This window comes from Lepisosteus oculatus, chromosome 29, assembly GCF_040954835.1.
Source record: "Lepisosteus oculatus isolate fLepOcu1 chromosome 29, fLepOcu1.hap2, whole genome shotgun sequence".
Classification (NCBI taxonomy): domain Eukaryota; kingdom Metazoa; phylum Chordata; class Actinopteri; order Semionotiformes; family Lepisosteidae; genus Lepisosteus; species Lepisosteus oculatus.
In genome coordinates, this window is record NC_090724.1 from 1507246 (window position 1) to 1530570 (window position 23325).

General features: G+C 47.1%; 1 protein-coding gene across 5 annotated transcripts in view; it reads left to right on the top strand.

The window, feature by feature from the left end:
* The first annotated feature begins 1618 nt into the window (after positions 1–1618).
* The window catches only part of gng7 (guanine nucleotide binding protein (G protein), gamma 7), a 99731-nt gene continuing 78024 nt past the window's right edge, over positions 1619–23325 (top strand). Inside the window, exons 1-2 of one of the 5 annotated variants that reach the window (XM_015365554.2) lie at positions 1619–1734; positions 15053–15118. The gene's annotated coding sequence lies outside the window, so the exon portion shown is untranslated. The other 4 variants (XM_069186203.1, XM_015365555.2, XM_015365556.2 and 1 more) reach the window with 4 other exon arrangements.

Sequence of the window (23325 nt, forward strand, 5' to 3'; positions counted from 1 at the left end):
GCTGGGTAGGACCTTCTGGTCTGAAGGGGAGGGCGCCACCATTTTACACCATGACCCTGTGGTCCAGTGACGAGTGTCCTGTCAGAGCTGACCATACCTCCATATGGGTGAGTGGGGTCTCTGACACAGGATCCACTGTTTGCCCTTGACAACATCGTGTCAGAAACACCCAGGGTGGCAGAATAATAAATAAAGACTCAAATTTCTAAATGTGAATACAAAGGTGAGATCTTTAAAATCATTTCCAACTTTTTTTTTATTTTCGGGGTTTTTAATGAGCCTAAATGTATGTACATTCTACCTGTTTAAATGTTATCATGATAGTCAGAGTAACAAGTAATTAACTCAGATCACTTTTTATCTGGCCATATCTTTTATTAGGAATTGGTCTTTTTGCAGACCCTAACTTGCTCTCCATGAGACACACAGACAGGTAGAGAAGCCTGGGGGTCAGAGCACAGGGTCACCCATTTCTACGGCACCCCTGGAGCAGTTGGGGTTAAGGGCCTTGCTCAGGGGCCCAACGAAGTAGGATTCCTCTGCTGGTCGCGGGATACAAACTGGCCACCTTCTCGCCACTGGTGCAGATCCTGAGCCACAGAGCCACCGCACCGCCAAATCTGCAATTCTAAAAATTTTCCAGCAAATCATTGTCTTGGCTACAATTGCTAAATGTAAGTCTAATGCAAATGATATTTTGCAGTTGACAAATCAGAAGCAAAACCCCGTTTCTTAAAGGGAAATGATACTGTCCATAGCAACTAAAATCGGAAAAAAAAACACGTGAGATTGGATGCGTTCTAATAATCCTGTTCTGCTTCCCAGTGTAGCCGTAGATGTTTGTGCGTGATTTTACTTTGTAGCGAGCTTCTCAATTACTGCTGTGATCGTCGTGGGCCGTGACAAGATAGCAAACCAGCTCGTTATTATCCGGTTGTGCAAAATCACTTATTCTGGCAACCCCGCTAACAACAGGGAAAGCTGCTCGGTTGTTTTGAATGCAGGTTGTGTGAAACATGAGATAATATTGCTGAGATCTGTTCTGTTCTCAGACTGTTTAGAAATGCCAGCCTTTTGACCTGCAGGTGATTTGTACCTCTTACGTTTAAGGCCTTAAACTTTTGTCCAATACTACTACTCATAATTAAATAACGAAATCGAAATTGGTAATAATGTAAATATGAATAAGGAAACCTACAAAATAATTACTGCACTACAGTATATACACTTGGACAATGCAAAGCTCCAAGCGTCTTTGAAGGTGTGCATCTCAACCAGGACAGATTGTTGGGATAATTGTTGGCCCCCTTCAGCCAGATGCAGGACGAACAGCTGCCACTCAGACCACAGCTCGTAAAGACATGAAGGGTTTGAGCTAGTACACCAGGCTAATGCCTGGAAGGAGTACTGCGCCGAAGGCAAGCAGCCATAAAACCGCAGCTACTTCGACCAAAATCGCTGGCGCTGGGGAAGGCACAGCCTAACCCGCCCGGCTGTAGTGTAAGCCGAGACGCGTGCCGATTGGCTGTCGGGGCCGGACAGGGCCCGCCTCCCTGCGAGCCGATCTCGGTCCGCTCCGAGGGAAGGGAAAATAAAGCATGTTTGTGTGAGAGCGCGCTGTCACAAGAGGCGAGGGAGGGGGGTAGGGTGGACTCCGGTTCGGGTGAGGGGGTGGGCTCGGTGGATCGAGAGGGAGAGAGGACCTGGCCCTTTAAATAGATCAACCATTCGGTGGTGAGTAGCTTAATGCAACGCTGTTTATAATTTATTGCACAGGTGCGAGAAAAAAAAGCATGCCCTTCTGGCGAAATGTGTAATTTTCTTGCAAGCGGGGGACGGGGGTTACGCACCGCTCCTGTGCCGGTTCTGTACGGCGGCTCGGGTCCGGTATCGCTTTCGGTCTTTCGCTAGGACGAGCGGCGGAGGAGTGTGGAGAGGAGGGTTTAAGCTAACACACCAAGTGGTCTTTTAAACCCTGCGTATTTGTTCTGTTTATTCTTCAAAGAAAGGGGGAAAAACACGCCAGCGGACGAGTTAGAGAGTAGCGACCGAGGAGGGGTGGCGATACTGCAAAGGAATAAATGTATCTCTCTCTTTTTTTAAGTGAGACGCGATTGCAATACGAATTTTGTCCCCGCAAATCGCACAGAAAGTGATTCTGCGTTTTGCGAAGTAAGATGTCTGGCTGGTATTTAGGGGGACAGTGTGTGTTTCTCCAGGTCCTGTGTGGAAGAGCAGGGAGACAGCGAGTAAAATTGAGGTGCGATGGGATCTGGGGAGCTCGGTAGGCCGGTATATATCACGGAATACAATGGACTGCGTGGATTTCTAACTCAAATATATGATTTCTTTTTTTTTTTAGAACAGAATTCAGGTTTGCTTGCGGTGAGGATTATTTAATTACTTGTGTTAGCCAGAAAACCGAGTACAACGGCTCTGGAAATAATGCCCTGGAGCACGCCGTCGTGTGAATATAAATTGTTGCTCCCCGGTTATAAATAAATTAATAATTCAACATTGTTGGAAGGTTCAGTCCTGAAGAAAGAGCCGTTTTATCAGATAGACGGAAAGTAAGAAGTAATTTCTGATTACTGTTTGAAATAATTCGAATAGACAGAATACAGGAGGCTTTCCAGAGTTTTCCCCCCGTTTGGTGTCTACATACTCTTATTAATAACGTTAGTTTACGCCTGAACGTTTCTAATGCATTGTGGTTCACGCTATACGCTGAAACTTAGGTCAGTGATGCAAACTTGTTCACCTCTTATGTGAAATTATTCACTTTAATTTTGGTGAATTTCTGTATGTAGGAAATTCTCCCAAACTGCTGAGCGCGAGTGACACTACTGCTCCAGTTACCTGTGTTTGGCACCTCTGCTACAATTATGTCGTGAAAAGTTGAGCAGGAGACGCTTGATTTTCTAGGAAAGCTGTTCCCCCCCCCCCCTTCTGTGTAATTTAGTCAGTGATACACCAGCAGCATTCACCTGTCAGACAGGTGTCTGGTTTTGAGAGCACGGAGTGTAATTGTGTCAGGGGTACACCAGCAACATTCACCTGTCAGACAGGTGTCTGGTTTTAAGAGCCCAGAGTGTAATTGTGTCAGGGGTACACCAGCAACATTCACCTGTCAGACAGGTGTCTGGTTTTGAGAGCACGGAGTGTAATTGTGTCAGGGGTACACCAGCAACATTCACCTGTCAGACAGGTGTCTGGTTTTGAGAGCCCAGAGTGTCTCTGCCATGGCTGTTACCCGTCTGCGTTTGGCTCTGTGACCTGCACTCAACCCGGGACACAGTCAGGAGAAAAGGCACTGTTCTCATGGAGGTGTTTGTTGAGGAGAGTGTATGTGCTGTCACTGCTGAGTGTTCAGTTCAGAAATGTCATTGTAAGATTGTTTCTTTAACTATACCCTACATATGCGTGATTCCAAGTTATTAATAAAAATAAAGGGCCCATCAGTATAGAAAACTCCATTCTCTTATTTTTTTCTTAATGCTCTGGTCTGCTGGAGGTGAGACAAAAGTGAGGCTCCTGGACGATGTCTGTCTCCTCTCGGCTGGGTTGTGTTTATATACTTTGCATTGTTTGATTTCCTGGTTCATTTCTTGTTTAAACACGTAGAATTCCTGTTGGCTCTGGTGTATGAGGGTTAGAGCACCTTGACTTGTTGCCCAGAGATATAGAAATATGTTTGGTGAGTGCAGTTGGTGGATGTTTTGTTTCTCAAGGCAGCTACATTGAGTGTCATTTTTCGTTAGAAAAACAAAGAGTCTGAAGGTGTCGATGGACTATAGTTTCAGTGGCTCAGCCTTGGACATGCTTCTGTGATCTGTGGATTTAAGGAACAGAATACCTCTATAGGGTGGCACAGTTCGCGTCACTGCGCTGGAGCCCTGGGTCCAATTCCAGACCTGGGGTGCTATCTGTGTGGAGTTTGTAGGTTCTCCCTGTGATTGCTTCCGGCTGCTCCCATTTCCTCCCACAGTGCACTGACATATTGAAAGTTAACTGTCTGGTGTGTGTGTGTGTCAGTGTTTGCCCTGTGATGGACTGGTGTCCTGTCCAGGGTGTATCGTGCCTTGTGCCCATTACATGCTGCGTAGGCTTCAGCTCCCCTTTGGCCCTGAATTGGATAAAGAGCGTTCGAAAACAGATGGATGGGATACCTCTACAAAGCATAAGGGACCCCCAAAGTACCTTCCTTGAAAGTGCTGACCTGGAGATCACAGGTTTTGTTTCCAAGGAAACACCCCATGGGTCTAATGTACTGCTAATGCATTGCTGGGAGAGAGGAGAGCAACTGATGGGCCTGGGGCCCTCAGAGGTTTCTTTTCTCCCACCTGGAGGTTTCGTTTTCCTCTCCTGGGTGCCCACACTGTCTGCTGTTGCTGTTAACTGTAACATAGTTCTGAAAAGCGCTTAGCGGCAAGCTGTTGAGAAGGAACTGTAGCAGATAAAAGATAGATCTAGAAAGGTGCAAGACTTTAAGTTTGAAACTTCCTTAGCATGTTAAGCAACGTCATTGGCAGTGAGAATTTTCTGGCAGTGTTTTGGGACAGGGCTTTGGAGACCAACGTTGCTCACAGAATGCAATGTGCTTGTTTCTAGAGAGCCACACTCCTGAAAGGTTTATAGTGATCCAGAACTAGTGATCCAGTGATCTGGAACAAATGGTAATTCTGATTATCTAGCTCATCAAAGATAAGGCCAATGAGCTTTCTAGAAGCACTTGTTGATCAGCCCTGAAAAAAGCAATCCCTCCCTGTATTGAATTAATTTTTATTTTAAGCTTATGAGGTAAGCACACTGGTGAACGCTGTCAAAAGTCATTCATTCTAGAACACATTAACTCTTCAGCTGCAGCTGTCTTAGACTTCACAGTGTGTCTAGTGAAGTTGTGTTCTTTGCTTGTTTTTTTGGCAAGGATTTGTGCTGTCTTGAATGCCAAATATCATTCTGTGTTTTAGTCAATTGGACGAGCTTGTCACAGCTGGTTGGATTGCTTTTCCAGATGCTGTCTTTATTGCTTGTGTTAATTGGCTATTACAGTTTGATACCCGCTGGTGTGAAAGGCTGAATTTGTAAGACGTAGCAGCATCTGGTATGGAATGATTCTCATGGTGCGCTGGTACATGATGGCAGAATACGTAGGAGCAAGTGTAAATACAGTACGTAGGTGAGATGCAGGTGAGAAGGTTCTGCCCATCAGGTTTGTCTGGTACTTTAGTGGCTGCGTGAATCTAGACTTCTGTGTAAATTATTCCTGAAGGAACCTGTAGCTGGGGCTTAAACTGCCTGACTGGGACTTCCACATGGTCTGCTCGTTATGTAAAGAAGTTCGTTATTCTCCCTCCTAATTTTTATTTTGTTTTTTAGCAGACCCCCTCTATAACCCCTATTTTATGCACTCGCAGATGGGAGGGCCTGATACCTTTGTGTTTTTTCCAGCTAAGACTCCGCATACATTACTGCTCTAATTAACTAACATCCTAAATATAGTTCTTCTAACCAGGCTTCCATGTGTTTTATAAGCAACTGTACCTTTAAAAAAGTGAACGTTGTGAGTAATTAACTAACATTTTAAATCTTGAATATTTTAAAGGAAATATTTAGGTTTAATTGACTTCTCAGTTCGGAACAAAATCGGAGGGCCCTTAAGTTCTCTGGTGTCAGAGTTTGAGACGCCTGTTCTCGACTACCTTGAAGAGATAGAGGTTTGGCTAGAACTGCCTTTGATTTAAATTCCACACTTGTTTTGCTATATTTCTATACAGTTTTATAGCTTCCCCCAATTGTATTGATGAACATATGGACGAATCTGCATAAACACCCAGATCCCTTTCAGGAGTAGGTCCTATAGCTCTGAATTGCTCATGTGATATGTATAATGCAAGCTTCTACTTCCTGTGTGGATCACTTTGCAGTCAATTTTAAATGTGTCTGCAAAATCCACGATCTTGTCTGTCATATCATAAGTCTCTTGATGCTGTTTGTATGCTACTCCCTCTATACTTCTGTCATCAGTGAATTTGGTTAATTTGCTAACTATACCCAGATCTAAACTGTTAGTGATCAAAAAGAGCATTGGGCCTACAATGTACCCCTGCTGTACGCCAGTTCCTACATCTGCCCTGTAAGAGGTCATGACTTTATAGATTTTGCATTGATTCCTGTCGTATCCGGTTCCCAATCCAAGTGCATGTGTTATAATGAATTCCTGTGATGTTTAGTTGAAGAATGGACCTTACATTAGGGACCTTAATAAAAGTTCTTCAGAAACCTCAGTTGTTTGTTGGGGGGAAAAGTCCCGCCTCCACCGAGCAGGTTTAACTGTACCCTGAACTGACCTGAAAGTGCCTTTGGAAAAGCCCACTGCAAGAACTGGTGCTTTGCTGGTGTGGTGAGCTGTTGTGCTTAGTCAAGTTTCCAACAGGAGCTCCATGCTTCAGAAGTGACAGACCTGGCTCGCTGTGTGCACATGTCTGCTAAAAGTTGGTTTTCTTTGTATTAAATCCTTTCATTTTGATCTGTGTAAAACAACCCGTGAAGTCTCATTTTATTTCAACAGAAAAATTCTCATCCTAACTCATTTTTCTGCTGTGTGACTTCTGATTTAATTTTATGTTGGTGGCGATTTTTGAAAAGGACACTAAAGGGATGCTTTTTAGCGTTTAACGTACATCTGTAAAAATGCCATTCAGAACAATATTTCTTGACATGGTGAATTCTTGAAGATTCAATAGTGCTATAGCCTTGCCTTCTAGAGTGCCTCAAGTCCCATCATGAACTTCTTTCTTGTGGAAAGTGCATTTGGACTGTAAAATTCTTACTGCCGCCTCAACTGAGCCAGATTCAATCTTCTTATGTTATTGATCACTTCATTCCATACCTGCGTCACTTGTGCTCTGTTTTAACATTCCTGCAACAGAGCTACCAGAATGGATGATTGAGAAGCGCTTCTCTTCTCTGCTGGGGGTTTTGAGTGACGCTGAGGTGATTAACACTTTGACTTGATGAACTGCTTCATTGCTTCTGTATTGATTAATGTGCTTGCTGGGGAATTAATAACACAAGATGTTTTCTTCCTAATGAGAGAGTGAGAGGAAACAAACTCTTTTTTAAAAGTTATTCAGATTCGACTTACTGGTCCAAATTGTACCCCAGAACCTTTTGGATAGAGATGTACAAATGTGTTTATTCTCTCTCGTGTGAAAAACAGGGATGTTATTTAATGAGCTCCCCCTGATTAACCAAAATAGCACCTCTTAAAACCACTAGTCTTCGTTTAAATATCGAGATCTTATCCTGTTGTATGACTTGCAGGGAAAGCATATTGAGCCATTAGGTGCATTAGGGGTTTATTTTTCTGGTTGTGTTGGGCTTAAATTCACTACAAAATTCGCCATGAACTCTGTGGACTCACAACCACAAGGGAAGCTGGCTTTCAGCGCATGTCCTCTACAAGACCTGTCAATTCCACTGAGACACTGGAGGAATGAATTGATTGAGTGTTCTACAAGATGTAAAGAGCTAGATCTGTGTTGATGAGCCCTCGTTTCCAGGTGCCGGGATGAGGTTCCTCATGTGGGTGTGCTGCAGGGCCCTTCCTTGCCGCTTGCTGGGCAGGTGTGAAACAGGAGAGCAGTGGGTCCTCTTTCTGCAGGGATGGGCGACTTGCATACTGTGGAGACAAAGCAGTGGCCCTTAAGATCCGTGTGCAGACGGATTACATCTCATTTGCTTAATATTTACCTGCTAACTGGTTTGGAGCTGGTTTGACTTGGGAAGAGGTTATTGCCAGACCACAGAGTTTTCATAAAGGATGTGCGAAGGAAGGCGACTCGCTCGGAGGTTAACTTCTGATCCAGTGCCCAGAGCACAGGTTGAGCTGTACAAGTCCCAGCATCTCCAGTTCACGGCTGGGTGTGTGTGTATCGTAGTGCGTCTTCACCCCAAAGGCAATGAAGTCTCTTCTTTTGGGGGGGCTTATGACGTAGAGACGAATCGGACGTGGGCAGTCTGAAGTCTGAGGTCCGTCTCTGGGCTGTCACTGACAAAAGCAGGAGAGTTACTGGGATGTGGTACTTTGCGAACAGTTTTTCGTTTCAAGGCCACGCAATGCTGGTCACGAAGTTGCTGTTGGACACCGTTAGCTCTCAAGGCTGGTACTCCGGTTGCTAAGTAGCTGTGGAAGTTATTTATTTCCACTCGTTTGTCTCCGCTTTGGCGTGTCTTTCACTCATCCCACCCTCGGAGAGAGCGAGAAGCAGCCTGGTCGTCTCGGCCGGCGATGGCTGCTGGCCGTCGGAGGGGCCGGGCTCTGATCGAACCGCTGCTCCTCCTCCGATGAGAAGTGCAGCGCTGGGGGATTGTCTTCGATTGCCAACAAGTCGTGCCCTCTTTCCTGCCCACCCTCGCTGTGACCGGTGTTGCCCACTAGAGCAAGCGGTTGATCTGACCCGCTGAGGCCTGGGATCCCGAGAGCTTTCACCTCTCGAGGAAGCGTGGGAAGGGAGAGAATTGGTGTGGAGACGTCCTGTGAGGGAATGATGGGAGGCAGACTGGAGATGTGCAGGTCACTGGCTGTGCACCACTGAGGTCAGGTCCCCTGGGCTTGCAGTGCAGCAAAGTCCGCTGGGATCTGCAGTGCCCTCTCTCCTCCAGCTCGCCTTGGCTCAGCCGACGGATGACTCTGATAGGTGGATTCGGGAGCTGGGGGGGCGTCTATTGTTCCCCAGCTTGGCACACAGGCTGAGAGCCTCTTTATAAATCAGTCATTTGGAAGGGAGTCGATATGAAATGGAAAAAAGTTAACTAATAGAAGGCCTGGGAATCAGATTAGTTCACCTCAAAGCAAAAGATCTCTCAAATTGTAGCCTTTTGTGAGATGTGACTTGTTAGCTTTATTCGTGAAGACATCAGCTCATTGTTTTAAAAGAACTTTTGCGCTCCCAGTTTTTCTTGCTCTCATCCAGCAACCAGATCCCTGGCTCACAGTGACTGAGCAGCACAGAGATCTGTCTTTTAGCTTCAGTGGTATGCAAAAACCAAACCAAAAATTGTCTGGGACACCGTTCATTTTTGCTGGCTGTAGACCAGGGTTTGGGGGGAGAAAAAAACTCTGCTTTGAGATTACAATCTAGAGCATGACGTGCAGTTAACGTCTCTTTTTTATTGTTGTTATGTTGAGGGAGAGGTACAGCTCCGGAAATCATATTAATCTTCTTACGGAATTAGATTAACAGAAATCAACACACACAGCGCCACCCTGTCTCCAGTTCCTCAATTAGAACGAGTCTTTTCTTCTAAAAAACCGATATTTCATTCCTTGAAATTGTAAACCAGTTTAGGTTCTGCTGTGGCTAATTTTTCAGCAATCTATTGACTAGCACAAAAACCAGAATATTCACTTTTCAGGAGCATCCCATTTTCCTTTGTGCCTTTCAGATTTAGTAATTACACAGTGTTTTGCTGCGCCTTTCCAATATGCACTCAACAAGACGGTAAAGAAAACAGGGACGTGGAAGAAACTGAAAGCCCATTTTCTCTCTTCCAGACAGTTGTTTTTTTTTTTAAATGTCAGATGGCACCATCTTCCTCAGTTTATGCATTGAAAAATGAAACAATGCATATCAATCAGATGATTTTTCTAAGAGCACTAAACATTGAAAACATTTTTACAAAGAGGTTTTGAATCTGTTTATTAACCCATGAAGGACGAATGAAGAAGTAGCACAGTGGTCTAGTATACAGTACAGAGGCACCCGGCAGCTGCTGTTGGTAAGGATGTGCAGAATGTGAAGGAGAGCCAGGACTGGCTTTCAGGCATGAGTGGAGAGCCCATGAGCCCCTGCGCCCTGTTCACCAGGTCTGGGACCAGAGACAGTCCGAGAGAAGCCACAGAGAATTGTTGTTTAAAGCGATTTCTCCATCAGCCTGTTTTAAATAAGTCACCAAATTGTAAAAAGAGAGCAGATGAATGTGGAGGCCTGGTGGTGCAGAGGTCAGCATTGCTTCCTCACAGCTCTGGGACCCTGGGTTTAGTTCTGGACCTGAGGTACCATCTGTGTGGAGTTTGCATGTTCTCCCTAGGTTTGTGTGGGTTTCCTTAGGGTGCTCTGATTCTCCCCCCCCCACAGTCTGCCTGTGCTTGTGCCTGTCCAGGGTGTACCTGCCTTGTGCCCGAGGCTCCAGCTCCACCCTGTGCTGGATCAACGGGTCGATGCGATGAGTTTGCTGGGATGGGGGGCAAGAACCAGACTCTCGAAATTCCCGAGACTTTGCGCAGTTTGGGATGGGTCTGCTGCGTGCCCTCCGCTCCTGGCAGCCGTTCTTCTCATTTCCTCGCTCTTTGGCTCGTCCGCCTGGAGGGTGACGAAGATTACACGCCGGACGGTCCCCTTTCTTCTTCCCGGGACAGCGTGCTGCCCGGGCCTTGGCAGAGCCCACCCGTCACAGCCCTGGCAATGAGTGACGTGGGTTTGGCCTGTGGGACATCCTGGTATTGTGTGGGTTTTTTTTTGTATCCTCCTTCGAAGGCTGGGGTTAAAAGTCACAGGCGTGTCCACCGGACAGCCATGGATCCCAGCATCTTTTTTTTTCTTGTTTTTTAGTAAAAACACACTGGGTTTATGTCACAGTGAATTAATTAGTGATCTGGAAAGGAAGCAGCATCAGTGTGATAAGTAATACAGAGCATGAAAAGCAAAAGGTGCAAACTCTGAGGATATAGTAATAGCTTTAATCAGTGAATGCAAAGAAAAGCGCAAGAAAGTGGGTCTGGATTTCTGCCTCTGCAGCCTGTGGAACGGCCTGTTGCTTCACAGGAGCCTTCATAGATCTTACAAACGAAGCTGTAAAATCAATCGGAGTCTCAGGGTGAGCAGTGTTTTCATTTCATTGTGCTTGTTTATGACATGCAAGCTGAGGTTCATCTTTCTAAACTGGACTCTCAGATGGGGGGTGATATGAACCTGTGGGAATGTTGGGAATGTTGCTTTGAGGCTTCCGATTGATCTCCAGCAGGCACAACCTAGCGAGACAGACATCAGCACTTGGCCTTCTTGTTTCACCAAGTGCGTGTTGTTCATGTGGTTGGAATTCTGCTTTTTCAATGACTTGTAGAATTCATTTTATAAGGAAATGGGGTAATATTTTCTCTATCCAACAACCACAAAGCAGTTTTCTCACATTAGAGCTATTAGTAGTTCATTTTTTAACGGAAGCCTTTTTCATTTTTTTGTATTTTGTTCTTTTTTGTGCAAAGTCTGTATTCACATCACTAACAAGCTGTGATCTCCCATCTGTGAATGTGAAGTAAAGGTGTCACTTACCTAGGCTTTCCTAGGCTTGTGTAAATCGCCATCAGCACAATGCTGAGCCCTTGATCCATCTCTTTTCTAACCACTTTCTGCAGCTCAGTTGCAGGTGAGCCAGATCATATCCCAGCGAGCAGTATGTGCATGGCAGGGTACACCCTGGACCCTGGACAGGACAGCTGGCCACCACAGGACACTTACAGACACACACACCATCGACAGGATAGCTGGCCATCATAGGACACTTACAGACGCACACAGCATTGACAGGACAGCTGGCCACCACAGGACACTTACAGACACACACACCCTGGACAGCACTGTCCCAGAAGCCAATTAACCTTCCAGCATGCCTTTGAACTGTGCGAGGAAACAGGAGTACCTGGAGGAAACCCACGCAAATACAGGGGAACATCCAAACTCCACACAGACAGGACCCCAGGTTTGGAATTGAACACGGGGCCCCAGTGCTGCGAGGCAGCAATGCTGACCACTGTCTCCTTGCCACCCCGAGCCTTTGATGTGAAAGCTATATGTACTGTTTTGTGTAGCAAGAAAAAGTAACTGATTTACGTGTTTATGTCCAGGGTAAATGGCCAAGCTGTACTTTCTTCAGAGAGATACCTCAGTTCTCCATGGGTTTTGACTGCTGCAACCAGCGTGCTCTTTTATGTGAGTTAGGCCTTACAGGGACCAATGCTTAATTACTGGTAGACTTGCACTGCACACTGATTACAGAAATAAATCACTTAACCTTTATAGTAATGTAATTAACTGAGAATCTTCATTGCTAATTATACTGCATGGCCTACTTGCATTAAAAGAGATAAATTTTGCCTAAGTAGGCAAAGTGAACTTAGCTATTGTCTGTCTGGTTTGTCTGGTGTGTGTAAGTGAAACTGGCACAATGGCAAGTGATTCTTCTCATGCAGGTTACTTTGCTCATCTTTGCCAAATTCAAAGGAACTAATACTTTGGGAGAGTAGACCTAGTGATACCATCTCCCTGCTGTTGAACTCTTATTTTAGGTCTATTGAAGATCTTTTCCTTCTCCCTGGGGTTCAGGGTAGCTAAGACCTGCCTTTGCTGGCGGAGTGTACAGGGCGTTTGTTCTGCACTGGGAGCTATCAGTTCAGAAGGATGCCCCCAGGGAGAGCTGGCCAGAGGTGCTGAAAGTTCTGTTTATTGGGACTGCGGTGGCTCACCATGCACACAGCCGCCTGAGCCTCAGAGACGTTGGGGTCCGGACCCCGCGCGCGAGGGGTGGATGGGCACCCTGCCCTGGGGAGTCGCTGGGTGCTTCCGCACGTGCTCTGTGGGCTCAGCGGTGTGAGGAAGAAGCAGCACACTCTTCCTCCCTCCGGTGGCGACACCTGGCCTATTATGCTACAGCTGTTTAGGAGGCATGTGAAGAAAAGAGCAGTTGGCGGCTGCCCATAGAAAGATCAGTGCTCGGGCGTTTCGATGGCACATCTGCACATGTCCCAGGCGAGAGCGAATGTCATGCAGCGACATCGGCGTGTGAGCTTTTCTCTCCCCTGTCGTTTTTTAACTGCTCTGAATAAACCTAGTCGGGATAATCATCACGATTGTTCTGCACAGAAAAATAGCCTTGCTGGGGTTTGAGGCAATAGGGCCTTCAGCCTGAAGCCTCTGGCTTCTGCACAAGAGTGCTAACCCAGCCCTGAGCAGCTGGTTAGTCCACCTCCAGACGCATCCCAGGTGTCCCAGCTCAGGAGTCAGTGTTTCATGAGACCCCAGGGGAAAGCGAGCAGCGCTGGCAGTTGCTAGGATGCTGTCTGGGTGGGGGGCTGGGCGCGGGCCGTAGCGATCGAGCTACGCCAAGTGCGGTCTGGGCTCTCGGCGAGTGAGGAGGCAACATGCCAAGCGCCCATTCCTGGGACTCAGGGACTCGGGATCGGTAGCAGGCTGGATTTAGGGAGAAAGGAAATGCCTTCAGTATTCCTACTTTAAACACGTCTGTTAGGGAGTTGGTAATGCATTGAGAAAGAACAGTGCTGAGTTTGTTGCAGATAAGAAGCAGATCCAGTGGTCTTAAACATAACTGGCCTCATGCCCTTCTCCTTTATTGTACCCTGACAAATGTTTGTCGTCGTTTCAAAGATCAGATGACAGTTTACATGTTCAAGTTAAATGTTTAAATAGCTAAGCACTAATTCACAATGACATTACGGCTCAAGGATGGCTGTCCAAGCTAAACAGCAGAGCTATGCAGACACTGCGGAGGAAACTCTAAAACCGGGGTGTCTGGAGCCATCAAGGCGTAAATACCCAGGCTCTTTGGATCCAAGTTCAGTTCATTTTTAAATGTTAAAGCTATGGTTTTTTTATTTTAAATGCATTTCCTGGACATGTTTAATGGGTGGTTTAGTGGCACGGTGGGAGTATGTTTGTGTCCTGTCTGAGATCCTGCCTTGTGCCTCTTCCTGCTGATTGATTGATTGATTGATTGTTGGATTGGGATGGGCTCTGGGTCCCTGGGATTCTGTATTGGAAGACGCAGTTGGAAAATGGTTGGACGGATTGCCTGTCTGGGAAGAAGGTGACATTCTGATGCCCCCTGCTGGGCGCTCGGGAACAGCAGCAGCCAGTGTCGCCCAGGCTGCCCTCAGAGCAGCAGCTGGCTGTGTCGGTTCACAGGAAGTGATCAGCACATTCAAAATGTGGATCCAAACAAGCAAGGTGGCCCAGCCTTGTTTGTAACCTTTCTCAGGTTCTTACACAGTCGGATTGCTTTTAATTAGATACAGCACCTGTCGTTTTCTGTTTTGCCTTCAATGCGTGTGAAAAAGGAACCAATTTATGAAGTCATTATAAAGGAGAACTGCAGTCCCAATGTCTTAGACCGGTGATTCGATTTCAGTAACAGAATGAATTAACTGACGATGTAGAAAAGTTTTACAGATTTCGAATTAAGCACAATCGTGAACCCTGTGAAAGAAAGTCGCCGTGTTGTTGCACACTGCTGGTCTTGCTACGAGCGAGAATCGCGATGTGAAGCGGCCCTTCCTGGTGACCAGTCCACCATGATCACTAATGCGATGTACAAGCGAATAATAGCAGCTTACATTTCACCTCCGCAATGTTCTAACGTGATCTGCATGCAAGTAGTATTTGTCGGAAAACTGGATTAAAAGATCTATTCACATGCCTGCTTGTTTACAATGTAATAGGGCCTATTCCCTCTATTTTGGGATGTAAATGTTTTTTTTTACAAGTTATTGTGTACCGATGTTTAAAAATAGCGTTGTCGTGTACTAGAGTTCAAAAATCTCCAAGTGCAGCAGGTTCTGGCGTTTCTGTGTACATATGCAGACGAGAAAAGGTGGGAGAGCTCTGAGGGTCAGCTGCAGTCCTAGTGGCTATTTTGTGAAAAGTAGGGTCCATGATTTACTAGGAAACAGAAGGGAGTTTGCAGTGAACAGGCGCCCTCTGGTGGCTGTTTTGCTACAAGCCTTTAGCAAGGTACTTCGTAGCAAACAATAGGGGAGAAATTATAATTTTGAATCAAAGTGCATTGTCTTAAAGAGCTTATATACATACACATTAGATGCCTTGTTCTTTTTCCAGATGTGTCCTGTTTTTTTTTTAGGACAGGATTAATTTGTGAGGACGAGTAATGTTTTGCACCGCAGAATGTTGCTCTGTTCTTCCTGCAGGCACTCGTCATGGTCTGACTGGTGTCCTGTCTTTTCCCTTTTCTTATTCAGGGAAGAGACGTTAGCCTGGAGACTCTCCGAAAAAGCTGAGCTTACTGTACGTTTGCCCTGGTCAAGGTAGGAACATTGCCTAATACCTGCATTTTGCAGCACAGTCCATGGCTGATTAACACACATGTGTTCTGTTGGGCTCTTGTCCCTGAAAGCCTTTGTCTGGTCAACAGGTGATCTTTGATGCTTTTGTTCTGTCATATTTCGCCCATGTTATAGTAGGCCATCTGCGGTATTATTTTTTCCTGCTCCAGGCCTGTAGAGGAACGTGGCTGATGTTATATTCTGATCTAATAAATACAGGTTCCTTCTGACCTTACTCAGTCGAGCTGACTGTTGTACTGGAAGTGTTGCAGAATTATATACAAAGCCCAGAAAATACAAACACGTGATAGAAAGGCTTTATCTGAATATGTCGTATACTGAAGACCTTGCATGCGTTTCCACTGTACTCCCGTTATTCTGTATGCCTTCCTGCCGGCACTTCAGGGTAAACGATTTGACACAAAGGGACAGTAAAGAGACGAAATGTGAGAGGAATTGCTTTACAAGCTGCTGTGGTAGACATTAGTGACACTCTTTCTGTGTTTTTCTTGGTTATTGGTGCATTCAAAGTATACACCCCTGTCCAAACTGTATGTTAGGAATGTATCTCAAGTGAATTACATTAATTCTTGTGGATTTTAATTCCCCTACCTAATTTTCCTACTAATTGTATTATTTAGGCATCTAACAGGCACTTATAACACGACATTTGGGCGGCTACAAGTGAAACGCACACTCGGTCTAACGTATGGTCCCTAACCTGACTCTGTTCCATTCATTCTTAATGGAAAATGCCCTGCATTCACATTGGAAAAACATTGGCTCTTATGGCTCCATATTTGTATTGTTCCATTACCTTTAATTAAAAAAAATCTTTTTAGACATCGCAACATTCTTGTCTCCCACCTTAACGTAATTTGGGGACAAATTACGTTGTTGACACAGCGCCCCCCTGGTGTATACCATCACTGTACACGGTCTAAAAACAGGTCGTGTCCCTGTAGTGTCTCCTCTCACTGGCCAGTTCTGCTGAGAGAAGGTGTTAGTGAAGCTGCAAAGAGCGATGAAGGGCTGTGCTAGAAAAGATAACTTGATACACACAGCACTGTCCTGTTAGTTTGTCCTCTGGAGTTGTGGGTGCCCTCATGCAGCATGATGAAAGGTTGACGTCCTTCACAGCTCACTGGGCCGGTGGATTTCCTGCTCTCTGGAGCATTAAGCTCACGGAAACCACAAGATCCCCCTTGGACTGGACACTGGTCACCCCAGCTGTGAAGGGGCATTGGCCAACTTCCGCTCCCTCTGTGAAAATAACTCATCCCTCCCCAGCATCTCTCGCAGCTAGACCTTCCCAGCAGCAGCACAGCCTTCTGCTTCGGTGACGTTCATGAAGAGCAGAGGCTGAGCTGCAGGCAGGCTGTGGCCTCATCAAGCACATCTTGTTCTGCTATCGGTTAAGGCTTTCACTGCACTGCTGGAGGACACGGCTGAAATGTGGCTCAGGCTGGATGAAATTTCCAGAAACTCTCAGGCGCTGTGTCCTTTTCTGCAAGGCTCCTTGAGCACAGCATTGTGGGAGCAACCATGTGGTCAGGAAGGTAGTGAGAGGTTCTGTTCCTTTTCAAGCCTGAAGGGGCCTGTGTGTATCGAGAGACAGCGGAGGTGGTTTTGTTCAGGCACTGTGAAATTCTATTGCAGAGGTTTTCTTTGTTTTAAAAAAAATGAGCATTCGCCAGTTATGCATTTTCTTGTGTTATACGTGCCTGATTTGGAAAAGCCATTGTGCTTTCATATTCCATCTGGCAGCTTCGAACCCTGTGCCGGCACAAGGGGCCAGAGCGAGACACTTCCAGCCTCCTTGCGGTCGAGCCCCACGATCCAGGCAGCCCTGCCCCACCCTGTGCCGGGGACTTGGAGCTGACTGGGGGAGAGGCGTGTCCCTTGCCGACCGCCTTGTGGTGTGCAAGTGTCCAGGTGTCCACAGGAGGCGCTGTGTCGCTGAGAGCTGAGACTTGTCAAGGCTTGACCAAATCGCTCGCCACTGTTGGGATGATCCCAGCCATCGCTCCACTGGTCATGTGACCCAGACTTCATCTGCACTCATCCTTCCCTCGTGCAGCAGGGCAGCCCGCCAGCCCAGGGTTTCTCCAGGATACGGGTATTTAAAATCTTCAAAGACACTGACCAAGTCAGTCCAGCGGAATTCCCCAAAATCAACAGTGAAACATGAATGAGGAGGCAGAAGTGGAAACTATGTGAAAAAGCATGTGAAACCAAGAACAGGATGCAGATCTGTACGCAGAGGGTTGTGGGAGTCTGGAACCGGCTGCCCAGCCATGGTGTTGAAGCCGAAACCCTGGTTTCTCTCAGGGAAGCGGCAGGATGAGATCCAGGGATCAAATAACTACAGATTATCTCCCACATGGGCAGACAGGCCTCCTCCCATTTGGATCCTTTGCTCTTATGATCAAATCCACGTCCTGGAGGTCCAGACCCCAGCGGGTTGCCTGTGTCTCTTTTAAAGGCCGTGGACAAGGGGCACCACCCAGCCTTAACTGTATTGTTTTTCCCTGCGCCAAGGGGAAGAGTTATTTATGAACGGGACATGAATTCTGCGGTATTCTAGATCTAGAGGAGCTGTGTTGGAAACCCATATGCCAGTGCCTGTTATAACCTCTTTAATTTAATTTGGCACCTGATAGCTATTTTTAAGAAGCCTAAGAGGATTGCATTCACAGAAGTATCTTGAGAATCATGCAATTGATCTGCTGTCTGACAGTGCTTATAGTGGGTCTGTTGACTTGTGGTATTCTCTTAACTGCATTGGTTATCGGGATTGTAGTCATAAAGTAAGATTTATGTTTATTCTGGAGTCCTTGATAAGAGTTGTCTATCAAGAAAAAACTGAATACCTCTGGTCTATTGTGCTTATAGCTGCAAACATTTGTTTTGACCACACGGGGGCGCCATAGCCCTTTGAAAACCATTTTCATGCACGGGATCTTGCAGTCTTTGGATCACACTGCTGTTGCTGTTGAGATCATGCAGAGATAAGTAAGCGCACACAAGCAGGACAAGCGGAGTAACCTACATCAACAATGGTAGTTGTCTCACAAAATCCCTCTTCCAATCTTGGTTACAGCTGCCAAGTTAGCAGCACAACGGGAAATATTTTTTTTTCATGAAGTTGTGATCTTTTTGTTTTGGGGATTTATAGAAATGCGGGCAGCGCAGTGGCGCAGTGGTTAGCGTTGTTGCCTCGCAGTGCTGGGGTCCTGGGTTCAGTCCTGATCCTGGGGTGCTGTCTGCGTGGAGTTTGTGTGGGTTTCCTCTGGGTGCTCCGGTTTCCGCCCAAAGTCCAGAGACATGCTGGCAGATTAATTGGCTTGTAGGAAAATGAGCCCTGGTGGGAGGGGGCATTCTTTTCTTCCCAGTCCTGCAGCTATGGCTGACTGTTTTCGAGGTCTGTGTGCCTGTGTGTCTCTGGGATCACTGTGGGGAGGAGCAGCAGGGGGCTATTTACACATGAGAGCGCGGCTTGAGAGTACCTGGGAGATCCGTTTCAAAACGAGGAATTGAAGACCCATCCCAGAAGTGGGCTGTGGCTGAATCACTCCTCGCTCCAACAGCGTCATCCCCTGACCTCCTCCTCGCCGAGGAGCCCTGCAGCACCTCTGCCTCGGCGTGCAGCTGCTCTCTGAGAAGAGCCCTTTGAGAGCTGCTTCGGCCTGGTCGTATCCACACCGATCGCCGTTCTGCAGAGCTGGCTTGTGCTCACTGCTGATAACACTTCCTGAAAACCCCAGCACAGCCCGGGACTAGAGAGCTTTGTTCTGCTGCGTCTGTTCAAAATAAGGTGTGTTCATGGTGCAATATTATTTTAGAAAAGCAGCATGAGAGACAACACATGAATAATACAGTGACTTCCGGACCGCAGAAACTTGCAGATGAATTAGTAAAAGCACACCAAAGACATCAGTCATTTTGTGAATGCTGAAAAGGGTATCCTGCTGGCATACAAATGCTGTGCTTTCCCAGATTTGAAAGGGAGTTGTGAAAGTACTGTACGCCTTTTGAGATTAGACGAGGGCAGCACGGTGGCGCAGTGGATCGCGTTGCTGGGGTTCTGGGTTCAATATCTGGGCCGTTGTCCGTTTGGAGTTAGTATGTTCTCCCTATGTCCTGGGCGGTTTCTTCTGATTCGGCTACAGCAGTTAGAAAGTGGATGGATGGGTATTGGGAACTAAATGGACTTACTGTTTTTCGTGTTGGACAGAAAAGGCTGTGAAGGAGCCTGATTCAGCACATTGACAAAACCAGCCTTGTCAAGTTGTTCATAACTAATAGCGAACTGCTCTTGAACCAGCCATGAACCACAGGAAACTGCAGTTAAGGGTTTTTAAAACTGAGAACGTTTCGTTGCGTAAAGGACTGTGGGATTCTGGAGCAAGCTGTCCAGCTGAGGATTTTAATGCTAACACTGGTTTCCTTCAGAAACATGGCTAGACAAGATCCTTGGATCAATGGCTGACTAGCAGCCACCTGTCCTACATGGGCTGAGTAGTTTCCTTCGGTTTGCTGACGTTATGTTGTTATTGAGGGTTTCTGGGTGTAGCTTATCCTCCCCCCTCCCCCTCCCCCTCCAGCTTCCTGACCGGTTTCAGGAATGTTTTGGAATCGACTGCAGAGACGTCACGGTCACGGGGAGCACTGGGAGGTCGCAGACGTGGTGGGATCTGTGCCGCTAGACACGGAGAGCTTGCTCTCTCGAGGTCAGTGTGTGAGGGACCGGACGGCAGGGCAGCTCGAGAAGGCTGTAGACGAGGGTACGAACCTGTTCTCGTTGGTGAGCGAGCAGCCATATCCTGGAACTAGAGGTCCCTTGATTTGGAGAGCGGCTTAGAAGTGGGCCAACCGGCTTCTCGGTGTCAGCTCGATTACCAGCTCCCCGGAGTGCGTTATGTAAACGAGCTGACTCACCTCGAACACCGAGGAAACACAAAGCACATCCCCGTCAGCGAGGTGTAGTAATTGCTTCCCGTCCCCACTTCATCTTTTTTTTGTGCTTCAGTGAAGCTGTCTTTTCGTAAAGTTCAAGAGCTCTTCGGCCTGATTGCCTTGCCCGCCCTGGGGCCGGCGTGTCTGCCCATGGTGGGGGGGGGCAGGAGGCTGTTTCTGCTCCCTGAGCCGCTGAGCTCCAGCCGGAAGCTCCACGCCGGTGGAAAGTGGGTCAGCGGAGGATGAGGGGACACGGTCAGTCCCAGGTGGAGCGCAGAGGGGCGGCGGACAGGCGCGGACCTGCTTGTGCGCACGTTCACAGCACACACACACACACACACATGACGTGCTCACCTGTGCTGCTCTTCATGCACAGTGAGGGGGTATTTGCACAGGACTTTTTTAAATCACAAAGAAGGATGCCCAGATCTTTGAAACAGAGCTAACTAAAGGAGACCAGTTGAGCCCTGTGGTTAAGGAAAAGGGCTTGTTACCAAGAGATTCCTATTTCAAGGCCTGAGTCGGCTACCATCATTAATTTCTGAACCTCTCTGTGAATCCTCCTAATTTTATAGCCTTGAGTGACTGAACCCTCCTCCCTTTGAGTGACACAAATCCAAGGTCCAGTTGATGCAGTTCTGTTTCTAGAGTAATTAATGTAGAGATGACTTCCTGGAAACACATTAAGTTGCTTTGTTTCTGAGGATTGTTAGCAGTCCTGCTCTCTGAAGCCCTCTGTGATCATTTGTGATGTTGCACTTTTTCTGGCCGGTGTGATCTCAAGGTGAAGGATGGCCGGTCTGGTGGGAGTTTGTTTTGCTGTTTTGTTCAGGTCATTTTTTGTTGCTTATGAAAGTTCCTGTTAAAGGCAGTTTGCTTTCTGAAGTCAGAGGTGTTTATAACATCCTTTTTTCTTATCTTGAGAGTTGCAGGTTGTGCATTTTTCAGCACTCGGGGCGTAATGTTTAGTCCGAGCACCCCTGCGGTGCTGCAGAGCGTCGAGCCAGTGATTTAGTAGCCCGGTGTGTGAATCTGAGTGAGTCAGAGCACAGCGCAGAGGGAACACTGTGTCACAGTCTATAAAATTCCACCCCTGCACGTAAGAAAGGATAAGGTTTAACCACTGTTTTGAGGAGAATCTTCTTTGCTGTTAAAAAAACAGACTTGTCCCTGTTTTCAAGAAGCGTTGTAATGATATCTAGTAGTACCGTTTTTATTTGCAGTGTATTAACATCTGATCACTTCTGAATCAGTTGTTTCCCCGACTCATTTTCTGAGTGTGCAAACCGGTCGCAAGCGGAAAAAAACCACTCACTTGATCTGGCACCAGTCCCTTGTTCCACAGGTCTTCCTTTCCAGTTGAGTGTGTGAAATATTGGAAAGATTGGGCTTTTACTGAGCTCGCTTCCGGGGTCGGAGAGTCTGGGGGAGCCCCGAGCGTCCCGCACTGGGGCGCACGGCGGCGTGGCGGAAATTCTTCCTTACAAGGGAAGGATTAGGCCCTCCTGGGCGGGCGAGAAAGAAGTGGGAGAGCCAGCTGGAGCCGTGGAAATCCTCTTCAGGCCTGTGAGGAGCGTGGGCCGGGACATCCCCGCGAAGCTGCGCTTCACGCCTTCCGCCGCCGAGCGCGCCCCGTTCTCGGACTCGCCGGGCCAAAACCCGTTGTTTACGTGCTTTTAATTTTTCTTAAATGAGTCACCCTGCTGTAAACAACTGAAGAGGCAGTCAGTTGATAACGAGGGCTTTCTCCGCGTGGTGATGCGTCTTCCCTGCGCTGTGATGTGACTCCCGGGTCGTCTGGATTGTAGGCTGCCCTTGTAAGCGTATTCACGCGTCGCTCCAAGCGTGCATGAATGCGTGTTGTGTACAGGTATTGACGTGTGAGCGCATGCTTTTCACCAGCACAGTGTTCTGGGGAAGAGGCCTGGGGGGTTGGTAGACAGCGTCTGGACTTGTTGACCAGAACACCAGAGCAGCTGCGGCAGGTGTGGCGTCTGCCACTAGGGGGAGCCGGTGCCCAGAGTTTCTGCTGTTGACATGTGGGACAGGTCTGTGGTTTCACTCATTCTCCACTCCTGAGCTTCGTGCCAAGGAGGGTGTAGGAATGTGAATTAAGGGACACAATCCTGCCGGAAGCATCGGGCGGGGGTGGCGGCCTTCAGTTCTCCCTGTGTTCTCTTTCTGCCCAAACACTTCAGTGACTTGTTGGTTTAATAAGTCCACCCTGTTTCTAGGGCTTCGCTGCACGTGTATGAATATCACTGCAGCAGGTCAGGGCTGTGCAAGGCTTCACGTAGCTGGCCAGGGAGCAAAGGTAAAATACTGAGTTTGGAAGGAGTCTGCAGCCACGGCTTTGTCCATAACTTTGGTGTTGAGCAATTTTGGGTTGTTTATGCACGTGGCAGGATATTTCCAGAGACCCTCATACTGGTTGCAAAGCCAACAGCCCCCCAGAGAAAGAACATGTAGTTCTTTAGGCCTCATGGGAGCTTGTAAGCCATGTTGTGCAATATTGGGTCTAAGTGCCTATTGAACTCCTCACATAGAGGCACAACGAAATGCAAGTGTGTTCAATGAGATAAATAATCCCTGAGGGCCTGCCTGACTGTAATGTACCAAAAACCTGACCCAATTTCTACCAAAAACTAGTTCTCTTCCTACAAGTGTTCACAGTCTCTGGCCTGAAGATGGGACTTTCCACCTTATGGGGAAAATGTGTGTATATTTATAAAGGTGTTTTGGTGTATACTATTGATATATAATAGTATATTGGACTACGGAAAACTGCATACTACCCGAGGCTAGAAAACTTCCCTCCTTGGAGTTCGAATTGTGAGGGGAAACATGGTAGATTTCCCCTTGTGGGTTAGACTGAAACTTTCCACATGCAGGATAAGGCACTGTCAGTTTCTGGTTTTTGATAATCGGAGGCTTGTGAGTAAAGAAGAACATGTGTTGGAGTAAAGGTTCAGGAAGTGTTTGACTGTATTGGTATTTGGAATAGATTCATGGGAAGCTGATATGGTTTTGTCCAGAGGAGTTTCGAGCTTTGTTTCAGCTTCAGCTCGTGCAAACTGAGCTTTCAGTGTCGCTTCTGTTTGTAAGACGAGTGCTGGACTCTGACCTGCTCCCACCTAATTTCCAACACGATCCACTTAAAAACTCTGCTTTGATGCAACTTTTAAGACCGTGCCAGATTTTTTTTTCTGGTTTTCTGGGAAAGTATTAGT